The sequence below is a fragment of the Labeo rohita genome, unplaced genomic scaffold, assembly GCF_022985175.1.
Source record: "Labeo rohita strain BAU-BD-2019 unplaced genomic scaffold, IGBB_LRoh.1.0 scaffold_121, whole genome shotgun sequence".
Lineage (NCBI taxonomy): Eukaryota > Metazoa > Chordata > Actinopteri > Cypriniformes > Cyprinidae > Labeo > Labeo rohita.
The window spans coordinates 159709-172808 of NW_026127351.1; positions in this window are offsets into that span (position 1 = coordinate 159709).

The window sequence follows — 13100 nt, forward strand, 5'->3', positions numbered from 1 at the left end:
ACTCAGCTCAATTCCTTTTTGTAGTTTCAGAAAAAATTAGTTGAGCTCATTTAATTTCCCCTGGAATTAGTTTAGATTGATTTGAAATAACTGTGTATATCCCTTAAACTGATTCATTTTATTTGTTTCAATATACTTTATTTATTTTAATCAAACAACACACAGATTTCATTAGTTCAAACCCATGCCCACTTGGCCTATAAAAATTCTATGCAGGACCCATATGTGCATTCCCAGTTCAAACCCATGCCCACTTGGCCCATAAATATGTCATGCAAGACCCATATTTGTGTTCCCAGTTCAAACCCATGCCCACTTGGCCTATAAAAATTCTATGCAGGACCCATATGTGCATTCCCAGTTCAAACCCATGCCCACTTGGCCCATAAATATGTCATGCAAGACCCATATTTGTGTTCCCAGTTCAAACCCATGCCCACTTGGCCCATAAATATGTCATGCAAGACCCATATTTGTGTTCCCAGTTCAAACCCATGCCCACTTGGCCTATAAAAATTCTATGCAGGACCCATATGTGCATTCCCAGTTCAAACCCATGCCCACTTGGCCCATAAATATGTCATGCAAGACCCATATTTGTGTTCCCAGTTCAAACCCATGCCCACTTGGCCCATAAATATGTCATGCAAGACCCATATATGTGTTCCCAGATCAAACCCATGCCCACTTGGCCCATGCCTGTCCCTTATGGGGCCCATGTAATCAGCTCATATGGGCTTCCTATGTTGGACTCATACTACAAAACCTACATGGGACCCGCTGATTTCACCCAGCCAAAGCCCATGCCCACACAGTTCCCATGGAACCCGTAGTTAACCCATCTGGGCCCCACATGTCATTGCTGGCTGGGTGTGCTGTCACTGTTGTTTTTATCACGTTTTTTGTACTATTTGACAACAAAGAGAACAAAAAACACCTGCTTGTCATGTTTATTTACTTGTTTGTTTTTATATTTAAGAGAATAAAAACACTACTGTCACATTTTTGTTCATAAATATATAACCATACAGTATATAAATATAAAACATAAACAAATAAATAAAAAATATAAAAAATATATAAAAACACAATTTTCAACAAGATCCTACACAAGTATATAAACAAACTGATCACAGAGAGTGGAGCTGAAACAAATTAACAGCTGTGTCCCAGTTCACCCCTACTTGTATTGCCCTAAAAGTTGGCATATTTTTTTCAGGGTTTTTTTTTTTTTTTTTTAAGAAAAAATACAGTTGCTCTCTGTCCTCATGGAATGGTTATCCCACACATCCCTGAAAGCTTCAAAGCTGGTTTGTATGTGAGGTAAAAAAAAAACAAAAAAAACATAAGAAGTCCACAGTCCTCAAGACAATGTAAGATGTCATAGTACACTGCTGAGATTGAATGTGTGTCACCACAGAGGTGTTCGACCCTGATGAAACAGAGCCCATAATAATGACTAATACGGTGAAAAATTCACATGCTCAGTTAAAATGATGCTGAGTTTAACTATCACCCCAGTAAATCATGGCAAGTAAGGATGTTATCGTTTTACCTCTGATTGCACACTCTTGCCAGCAATGAAGCTTGCATTCTCTGTTCCTCATTCTGGAAAACACTTTTTTGAAAATAAATAAATAAATAAAAGAACAAAAGCATGCCAAGACATTTTTTATACAGTGACTGATATCCACCTAAAAGCAGGTTTAAATGCTGTACCTTTCTTGAATATCCATCCATACCCCCAAAGATGATGATGCTGTATCTAGGAGAAATTATCAAAGCGAAGGCATGTTGCATGACAAAAGGATAACAAAATGACTGAAACACTTGTCATCGTATTAGTTTTCCCTTTAAACTTAAAATGCATAGACAACCATAAAACCCACAAAGTGTATGTGTAAAAACTGTGACATTTTTTGGTAACTAAATGTAAATAATAATTGCACATACATAGATTTGACACAAAAATTCAGAAAAATTAAATTTACCTTATGAGCTTATGGTTTGTATCTATATGTACACAATACTTGGGTTATGGTACAGAGTAAGTTTGCTGAGCAACACAACCAAGCTGGGACATCCGTGAGAGAACACAGAGACCATCAATGCATCGATGCATTGATGCACGATTTCTGTCTCACTGTACTCTATGTCTTTTGGTAATGAGGGCTCTTGATGTCGGACACCAAAGAATAAATTTCTTTATCTGTGCAGCTATTTTAAAGGGATGTGACTGACAAATTACATACTCTCATTCATCGATGGAGAGTTGCACGAGAGACACCTAAAATTTTACTGATAGTTTCCTATGGTAATTAAAGCTTCAGAAAATAGATTAGTCTGGTTTCTGATATTTGTGTTCTTGGATGTCCACATTCATCTGGTCTTTCAATCTCTACTACAGTTGCCACCAGCTGGCCTTCCTTGTGCTGCTGAATAAGAGAATCCAAATCCATCCAACCTCTGACCAAGTCCTGTGAAATCCCAATGTTTGCTGACAAAGCAGTAATCAAAGTAATTTCTTAACGGCAAACAAACTGCAAGTATTCAATGTCAAGAGGCGGGTGTTCCAGAGCATCAGAGCTTCACTCTGGAAGGTAGTCTTTGGAGAACTTGTTGCCTCACTGTGTCCTATAATCCAATACCACATAAACACAGGATATTTAGTCAGTGCAATAAAATATTATTTTATTCTTATTCTCATCACAAACCAAGCATTTGGACACCGTCTCTTCAAATTGGGTCGACATATTTGGCCAATACATAATGTCTCTTCCTCTTGCTTTACACTTCACAATTCTGAGGTGAGACTCATGTATTTTGCTAACAGTTATTGTCTGAGCTGCTGTGCAACAATCAGCTTGTTGGCCTCTCTGAACATCCAGTAGGGTTGAATTGATCTTGATCTCTCTTTTGACCAAACATCTCTGACAGCATTCTTTAGTGTTTGCATCTCAGCACCATCTGCTGTGGCTTTCTTAAAAAGTTCCAGCTTTTCCTTTTGAACTGGGAAGTTGTGATGTCACCCAATTCACCTCTACTGTTCTCCCAATAGATCCTCTTTCTCCTCTTTCAGATAGGCATGGCTCAGAGCATCATCAATGTTATTCTTTACTAGGTATGTACATCACATTTAGATTGTATGCAAGCAGTGTTTTATATGCAAACATAATTTTAGCTTGCATATTTCTCTATTTAACACATTAATGATGCAAAGGAAAAACAGTATAATGTTAAATAACGATTTATTGAATGATTTGATAACTTTGCAATTTATTTTGCTTCCTCTGCTGAAAGCATAACTGAAAAAATATAATTGCATTAGTTATGATTATATTATTAATCAATATTACTGGGAAACTGGTCAAATGTTTCAAAGCATCAAATTAATTTTTTTTTAAGTGATTTGTGTACAGATCTTATATTCATAATATTTAAAAAAAAAAAGCTTGTGTACACTGGATAACAATTTTTTAGAGATATGAAAACAAAACAAAAAAAAAGCCTAATAAAAGCTAAATCTTAAGCAGTTTGTTCAATAGCAGGGGTTATGAGAAGAGCTCTTTTAATGGGACAGTTATTAATAACTTGATAATGAAGGTTCAAAACTGTAAGTTGTTTTTTTTTCAAAGATTTTCATACTTATTTGGAAAGTCACATATGTCCAAATCCAGCTGTCAGTCAATGATTTCAAAAAGACCATACAGTAAAAGTTATGTCAGTGCAGTAAGAACCATGAAATATTATAAAAATAGTGATAGCGTGCACTTACAACAATTGCTGAAACAGAGTTAATTCAACTAAAATTAATGGCTGTCACACGCACCGGATCACGTGAGGTCACGAGGTCCCGGAAGTAATCTCCGTGGCTATATAAACAGAAAGTAAAGGTTGGTTTGGCACCAGACATTGAGTTCATGTGGGACTCTTTTGAAGGTCGTCTCCTCACCCATCGTCTCTACTCACGTGAGTACCGCTCTCCGGAGCTTTTGTGTGTTTGTCTGTGTGCGTGTGAGAACGCGGATTTCCTGGTGGGAATCTCAACTCCTTTTTCGGAGCGTTCTCAGATAAACTGCGTGGTTAACCTGCTTGTTCGTGTACATCCGCGTTCGAGCTCTCCGCCACGCTACACAAGGACCTTTCCTCGATCTTTCATTTCCTGTCTTGCCTTCGTGACAGAATGTCTGGTCCCGAGATGGTCCCGGCGGATTTGGAACAGCTGGTGGGAGTGATCCGGCACAGCCTACTATGAGGGACTCTCCATCCGTCTCAAAGACGAATTGGCTGTGCGGGAGCTCCCTGACACCCTGGAGGGCATGATCCAGCTGGCCCTCCATGTGGATCAGCGGATGAGTCACTCCACTAAATCTGTTTTCCGTTCTTTTACAGGACCCCCCGGTTACCAGAGGACTCCAGAGCCATCTACCTCCCACGCTGTCGCTGCGTCTCCACCACCTCCACCAGTCGCCTTAGAGGCCCACTCGACCGGAGCCGGGGAACCCATGCAAATAGGGCACACCTCCCTGTCAGCGGCAGAGAGGGCCAGACGCTACCGCGAGGGCCTGTGTGCCTATTGCGCCTCCCCGGACCATCACCGAGCGATCTGCCCTCTTCGTCCGGGAAACGGACAGACCAGGTGAAGAGGGGGAGGTCTTCATCTGGTCCCACCACTGCGAAAACCTACCCTAAGTCCTTCATTTCCCGGTTGCTGCTATCAGGCTTATGCTGCCCAGTTTGGGGATTGTAAATGAGGCGTTATCCCAACCTTTGAATGTCACCGCCCTCGACGGTCGCCCCCTCAGCTTTAGCCCCATCACTCATCGCACTCAGGAATTAACACTGGTCATCGGCTCACACTCCGAGAACATTCACTTCTACGTCACCAAGCTTCCCGCACCACCGATCATCCTTGGACACCCCTGGCTCATCACTCACGACGCTCTCATTTCCTGGACTTCCAACTGGATCATTCACTGGGGTGCGACCCGTCAGGAACTCTGTCTCCGGGCCAAGGTTGGGACGTGTTCGGGGGGAGTCCGAGGCCCCCGATGTCGACCTCGAAGCTATCCCCGTCCAGTACCGCGACCTGGCCGAGGTCTTCAGCAAGCGTAGCGCGGCTCGGCTGCCTCCTCATCGCCCCTACGATCTTGCTATCGATCTCGTGCCGGGCGCGGTACCGCCCCCGCAGCCACCTGTACTCCCTGTCGGCCCAAGAACAACTGGTGATGGAGGAGTACGTGGCGGAGGGTCTTCGCTCAGGTACCATCTGATAGGGATGTGACGAAATCTCATGGGACGAGATCTCGCGAGATCTGATGTGTCTCGCGAGACCAGTTGGATCTCGCGAGATCTCGTGACAATATCTTTGCAAAACATTTTGCAGTGTTTACATTAGAGCTGCACTATTAATCCTTAAAATATGGAGGTGTCGATTCAAACACCCACGTAATCTTATTCCTGAATGACAACGATTTAGCTATGTCTATTAGGACTGTTTCACATCGCGAGTGTCAGTGGAGCGTGAGAAGCAGGTTTTGTGGCTGCCCATGTTAATGAATCAGAGGGTCGGGGTAAATGTGAACATAGAAAGAGTCTTTTTAACCACATTAGAATCATTATTTCTGTGTTACAGACATTTAAATAACAGAAGTACAGGGATAAAAGTTTATAGTTTGGGTATAAACACTTATTGTCTACAGTAGCGAAACGAAAGTATTTTAACACGTATATGCATTGTAGTGCTTCTCCTCTTCCGCCAGGAGGTGGCGACAACTGCCCGTTTAAAACATGTCATTGAATCATTCATTCAGGAGATTTTAATAGTCAAACAAGTCTTAGTGAAGTGAGACACTGACTCCTTCATTTAATGTTTTTTTTATTATTTTATTTTATTTAAATGAATATATGTTTTTAGCAAAGACTTAGCCGATGAACAATTTGTCAGAACCACTAGTAAATTACGTTATTTTGTTTAGTTTTCTAATCCTTTTTCTCCTGAATCGTGAAGCTCTTGTTTAAATGTTGTTTATTACTGCATATTATTCATTAAAATTGAAGTTTAATTTCATAAAGTTCAAAATGCACCTTCATTTTTTTGCATTTTGTCTTTTTCAGTTGAATAAAAGACTATTTTCCCTATATATTTCATCATTGAGGAAAAAAAAAAGCTTAAAAAAAGTTTAAAAATCTCATCTCGTCTCGTCTCGTTCTCGTGAACCCAGTCTCGTGTCTCGTCTCGTCTCGTGGGATAAGGGTCTCGTCACACCCCTACCATCCGACCCTCCAGCTCACCCGCGGCCGCGGGGTTCTTCTTCGTCAAAAAGAAGGACGGGGGTCTCCAACCGTGCGTTGACTATCGGGGGCTCAACCAGATCACCGTGAAGAACCGTCATCCACTCCCTCTTACCAACACTGCCCTGGACGCCCTCTCTGGTGCCCACTTCTTTACGAAGTTGGATTTACGGAGCGCTTACAACCTGGTACGCATCAGGGAGGGCGACGAGTGGAAGACGGCATTCATAACCCCCACCGGTCACTACGAGACCCTCGTCATGCCCTTTGGCCTCTGCAATAGTCCAGCTGCTTTTCAACACTTCATTAACGACGTTCTCCGGGACATGCTGGGTAGATGGTGTTATGCCTATTTGGATGATATCCTGATCTACTCCAAGACCCAAGAGGAGCACACCCAGCATGTCCGAGCAGTGCTACAGAGGTTGCTGGCCCACCAGTTGTTCTGTAAGTTGGAGAAATGTGCTTTCCACCAGCACACTACCACATTCCTTGGTTTTGTCATCTCAGCCCAGGGTGTGGCCATGGATCCCCAGAAGCTGGAGGCTGTGCGTGCGTGGCCCCTACCCACGTCACTTAAACAGCTACAGCGGTTTCTGGGGTTCGCCAATTTCTACAGGCGATTCATCCGGGGCTTCAGTTCCACTGCAGCGCCTCTCACTGCTCTTACTAAACCATCTCGCGGAGACTTTCACCTCACCCCGGAAGCCACCCAGGCATTCAAGTCACTCTGCCATCAGTTTACCACTGCACCTGTCCTCATTCATCCAGAACCGACCAAACACTTCGTTGTTGAGGTGGACGCTTCCGATGTGGGCGTAGGAGCTGTTCTCTCACAACGAGGTCCAGACGAGAAGCTACATCCCTGTAGCTTCTTCTCCAGAAAATTTAATCCCACTCAGCAGCGTTACGGGGTAGGGGATCGTGAGCTGTTGGCCATCAAGTGGGCTCTGGAGGAATGGCGTCACTGGCTCCAGGGCGGCAGTGACCCATTCACCATCTGGACGGATCATCAGAACCTCACCGTCATTCGCCAGACAAAGCAGCTGAACCCGAGTCAGGCGCGGTGGGCACTTTTCTTTGAGCACTTCAACTTCCACCTCTCATACCGTCCCGGATCCAAGAACACTAAAGCCGACGCACTCTCCCGTCAACACCAACGTGACACCATCACCTCCAAACCCGCGCCTGTCTTACCCCCCCAGATCATCATGGCTCCCCTCCGGTGGGGGTTAGAGGAGAGAGTACGCCAGGTGCACGGCCAACACCCACCACCACCGGACACGCCCGCTGGATGCCTCTTCGTCCCCAACATCCTTCGACAGGAGGTGCTCCAGTGGGGACACGACTCCACGTTGGCCGGACACCAGGGAGTCCAGAGAACCATCAATTTCATCGGCCGGGCCTTCTGGTGGAGTAGGTCCAGGCCTGCAACATCTGTGCCCGTTCTAAGAACTCCAACGCGCCCTCTACCGGGGAGTTGCAGCCCCTCCCTGTACCCAAACGCCCTTGGACCCACATCTCCCTCGATTTCGTCTCTGGACTCCCCGAATCCCAAGGAAAGAACACCATCCTCACCATCGTGCTAAAACCACCGCAGAATTAATCCTTGAACACGTAGTCCGCCTGCATGGGTTCCCCAAGGACATCGTCTCGGACAGAGGGCCCCAGTTCACGGCCAAGTTCTGGCAGGCCTTCTGCCGTCTGGTCGGTACCACCTCCAGTCTCTCGTCAGGTTTCCACCCTCAGACTAACGGCCAGACGGAGTGGGCCAACCAACAACTGGAGCGCTTCCTCCGATGTTTTGCCAGTGAACACCAGCGCTCCTGGGCCAGCTACCTTGTCTGGACCGAACTGTCTAACAACCTCCACACCTCCACCTCCACCGGCCTAAGCCCATTCGAGGTATGCTACGGGTTTCAACCTCCCATATTCGAACATCAGGAACCGGAGGTTGAAGTCCCGTCGGCCCAACAGTTGGTCCGCCGGTGTCGGCGGCTTTGGAACCACGCTCGGGCTGCCATCCTTAAGACCAACCGTCTCTACATCACGCAGCACCGCCGCCGACACCCTCCGGGACGATTGTTCCATGTAGGTGACAGGGTCTACCTCTCCACCCGGAACATCAACCTTCGCATGGACTCCAAAAAACTCACCTCTCGCTACATTAGCCCCTTCAAGATCACCCACCGTCTGAACCCTGTCACCTTCCGGCTCCAGCTGCCTGCTTCCCTCCGGATCCATCCCGTATTTCACCAATCCCAACTAAAACCTGTTTTCTTTTCTCCACTATCTCCCCAGGTCCCTGCTCCCCCCCCACCCCGGATCATTGACGGTGGTCCTGCTTACACCGTCCGGAGAATCCTCGACTCGCGACCCCGGGGCCGTGGCACCCAGTACCTGGTGGACTAGGAGGGCTACGGTCCGGAAGAGCGGTCTTGGGTCCCCGGGCGGTTCATCTTGGATCCAGCCCTCATCCAGGACTACCATCGTCGGGTATCCTCCTCCCCGGGTCCGTCTGGTGCCGGCCCTGGAGGGGGGGGTACTGTCACACGCACCGGATCACGTGAGGTCACGAGGTCCCGGAAGTAATCTCCGTGGCTATATAAACAGGAAGTAAAGGTTGGTTTGGCACCAGACATTGAGTTCATGTGGGACTCTTTTGAAGGTCGTCTCCTCACCCATCGTCTCTATTCACGTGAGTACCGCCCTCCTTTGTCGGAGCGTTCTCAGATAAACTGCGTGGTTAACCTGCTTGTTCGTGTACATCCGCGTTTGAGCTCTCCGCCACGCTACACAGGGACCTTTCCTCGATCTTTCATTTCCTGTCTTGCCTCCGTGACAATGGCCAAGTCCCCATCTAAAGGGAACACTAATCACCATAATGGTAAACCTTTGTACAGCAAACCTTTGTATATGTACTTTATAAAAAAAATAAAGCCAAACTGATTTGCAATAAGTGAATATGTTCATTCTGTTTTTGCAGTTGTTTAATCACCCAATGGTGAGATATTGATTTCATCTATGGCTGTGTAGCTGTAAGTAGTTGATAAGCAGTGTTTCTATTCACCTTTTCACTTTTTGTGTTCTTGCTGTTCATCTTTTCCTCAGCTGTTAATTGTAGGTGTCATCACTAATGCTCAGTCATCACTTGTAGAGTGAATCGACCTTATTTCACTAACTACAACACTGCACTTAAATGTGATATGTAAAACAACAAGTTTTGTTGTAGTGTTGCTGGGATCATACCAGCACCTAAGAGACAACATATGCCGCTCCACCAGCACACCTGCTTACTGTGCTGTGGACCAGCAACCAGCATCCCATATTGGTGGAATTTCTCGCTGCCATATACTATGGACAGGAGCTCTTTTCCTATTTGTGCATACAATATGTCCCCTATGAACTGCATATGTGAATATTATTTAGATCTGTTATTTAAATCAAATTTATGCTTTAAAAGTAAAGTAATCATAGCAGATTTCATCCATTATTCTGTCTGTTTAAACATCTCTGTTTATCCTAAAATCGTGACATCCAAAGGCACAATACATTTTTCTCTTTTCGATGGATTTTACCCATTTCTCTCCACTTGTTTCTAGTGTTTTTCTGCCACCACAATGTGTGCGCAGCTGCAAGTGACATAACTGTGACGTCTATCCCAAATTGGTCTATAGAAAGGGGGAAAGGAAGAACCATTTATTAACTGCTTTTTACAGATTAGACAATCAAGACTTCACAATGGTTATTTCAATAGCATGAAAAACAAAATGGTCGTTCAAACTGGAAAATGATCAAATAAAGAAAGCGAGCAAAGAATACCGAAGCTGCTCTTGTCTTCAATCTAATGTGATTCAATCACAAATGGGGCATAGCTCATTTTTTGTGCTGGTTTGGTGTTTGATATTAAACAATATTTTTTTGACCGTGTGAGGTCACTTTTCATGCCACGTTGCCCAAATCACTCCAAAACGGTGCAGTTTGTTTGTGCTCGATTTGTGCCCGTTTGTGCCATTGAAACAAACACTTTATCTGTTTTCCTTCCTTACATATAACCAAAATAGGGACTGTGACGTCACTCCACCTCAGTTCGTTTACATAACACAAAACTGGTGTCATTCGTTTGTGCTCGGTTTGTGCCGTTGAAATGAATGTCAAATATATTTCCCCTTCTTAGAAATAACAAAAACAATTCGGGGTAGTGACGTGATTCTCAACCCCATGCCTTCCAAATCTTTCCAAACCGGTGCCATTCATTTGTGCTCAATTTGTGCCCGTTTGTTATGGGATGATATTAGACTCAAAATGATTAATAGATGCACGCACAATTATCCATGTACTGCATAAAGTTTATGCATGTATCTTACAATCCACAAACGCCCCCGGCCAGAGGTACCTCTGGAGCCACTGGAGCTGCCCAAGGAATGGGCTGGACCCTCCCGTGGGGTACCACTCGTATCCTTTGGAGCTCCCCCCCGACAACGGATGTCAATCGCTGCATCGGAGGGTAAGCCAGACCTCTCCAGGGAAGACGATCCAGCTGCGCTGCTGCCCTGTGGACGGTCAGCAATCCCTAGTCATTCTGCGTTTGGGTCTTTTTCTAGTAGACTGCTGTGACAAAACCCTGACACCCAAAGCTTATCAGTCATTATTACCTCTTCATGGGTCGACATTTTATTCCTTAACGTCACACAGTTTTACATATCTATGATTTTGATGCTGTATTATGTCTGACGATTGTGTTAGATTACATGTGGAAGCATTTCGTTTTCTTCACTTGTGTTTTGGAAATTCTGTACAGAAGATATGCAATAGCATCCCTAGCGTATAACAATGAAAACACGGATTCTCAGAGCACAACACAGCGCAAATATGCTTAGACTTTTTCTAAGCATAAATCAAGTATACTTAAATGTAATGTTAAGCATATTTCTGAGAAGTACATGAAAAGTATACTGAAAGTATACTTTCCTATTTTAGTTTAAAAGAAGCATACTAATAGCATACTTGAATAAACTGCTTTTTCGTAAGGGGAGCTACTTTATAGAACACAGATATTTGGTCATTTCAATGAAACATAGGGATGATTATCGCTGATTATATAATTATTGCTTATTAGTCAGGTGGATAGATGTTTTCACACATTTCAGTTTGAAATTGTTCCTCCTTCACACTATTGTGAATCCATGAGTCTGTTCTGCCATGTTGATGTTGTTTACAAATAGTTTTTAATCAGTTTCAACATTGAAAAACTTAATGGTAAAATATTAAAGCGACAAATTTGTGAGAATATGTGATTTATAATATATCAAATCATTATTTATAATGACATTATGAACATTTAATTATTTACAAAAAACATTTTCAGATGACTTAAAACATTTATGGCATGCTAATCATTATCAAAACACAAAAATTACATAGAACTGACTTTTATGAATATATATAATATATTATATTAATATATAATATATAATATTTGTTCAAAACAGCATTTAGTCACTCAAGACCAAACTTGATAAGTTGTTTTTCTCCCTCCAAACAGGTTTGGCAAGCCTGGTGACAAAGTTAAAGTGAAAGCAGATTGTTTTATGTGCAGTGTTTACACCTGGTCATATTTTTTGTTGTTGTTTTCGTTTTGTTTTTTTCTGTTTTGAAAAAAACTGCAATTCTTATATCGTAATGTGGAAATTGATATGTACATAATGGCAGACCAAGGATATTTTAAGAACTTGTAACCAAAGTAGCCAAAGATTTTGATCAAAGCAAGTCTTCAGGTGTGGAGCACAAGGCACTTCCTAATTAATGTAAGTAAGCAGTAAATACTAACTCAATCATGACACACAAGAAACATGATTAAATATGGACATATAAGGATTACAAGATTGTAACATGTTTCACTGTAATGTTCTATAAACATTTTTTTCAAACCTTTATTATTAAAAACTGATATAACGATCAGTGTGAATGAAAGTAGTCTACTGTTGTTATAAATCTACCCCATAGTTTTTAAAGGTTATAAAAAGGTTGTGTTTTACTGTGAAAGTAGTATAAAATGAAATAAATGTATTTCAGTCATAGATATTATTCATGCATTGACTTATGTAAGGACAATATCTTAGCTTTATGTTCTTTGTGTAATCTTGAGCCAGAATCTCTTGATATCGTATATTTTACTGTTTTAGATTGTAACATTTTCTGTTGTTGACGACACTAAAGAATTGTTCATTTTCTAAGAAAATTTTAATTAGCAAAAAAACTAAAAAATAAAAAAGAAATTATATATTTAAAAATGTGTTTATGACTTGGTGATCAAAATGCCATGTAACATGAAGTGAGGACTATATCTCTTCTACTAAAAGACTTTAATATGGCAGTGTTATAGTTATGGTGTTGCCAATAGACAAGCACCAGGGGCTTCATAAAATATATATAAAGTAAATAAAATTACATGTCTACAAAGTTTTGCATAGATTTCATCCTTAAATTGTGTCTGTGCAGAACATGCAGATCGGCTTAAAGGGGTCATTGGATGCTAAGTTCACTTTTTCATGTTGTTTGAACATTAATATGTGTCGGCAGTGTATTTACAAATCTACCCTATAATGATAAAAAATCCATGCAGTGGTTTTTAATTAATCTGTAAAAATAATATCCCCTTTTTCAAATTGAGCCGTTCTCAGATGCCTGTTGGTGTGCCGCCACACCGACCGAGGCCGCTCCCACCATAGTTGACTGACATGAGCTCTTACCTTAGACCAGCTGTCACAGTCCAGTAACTTTCCATGTTTTGATGCCAGAGCAGG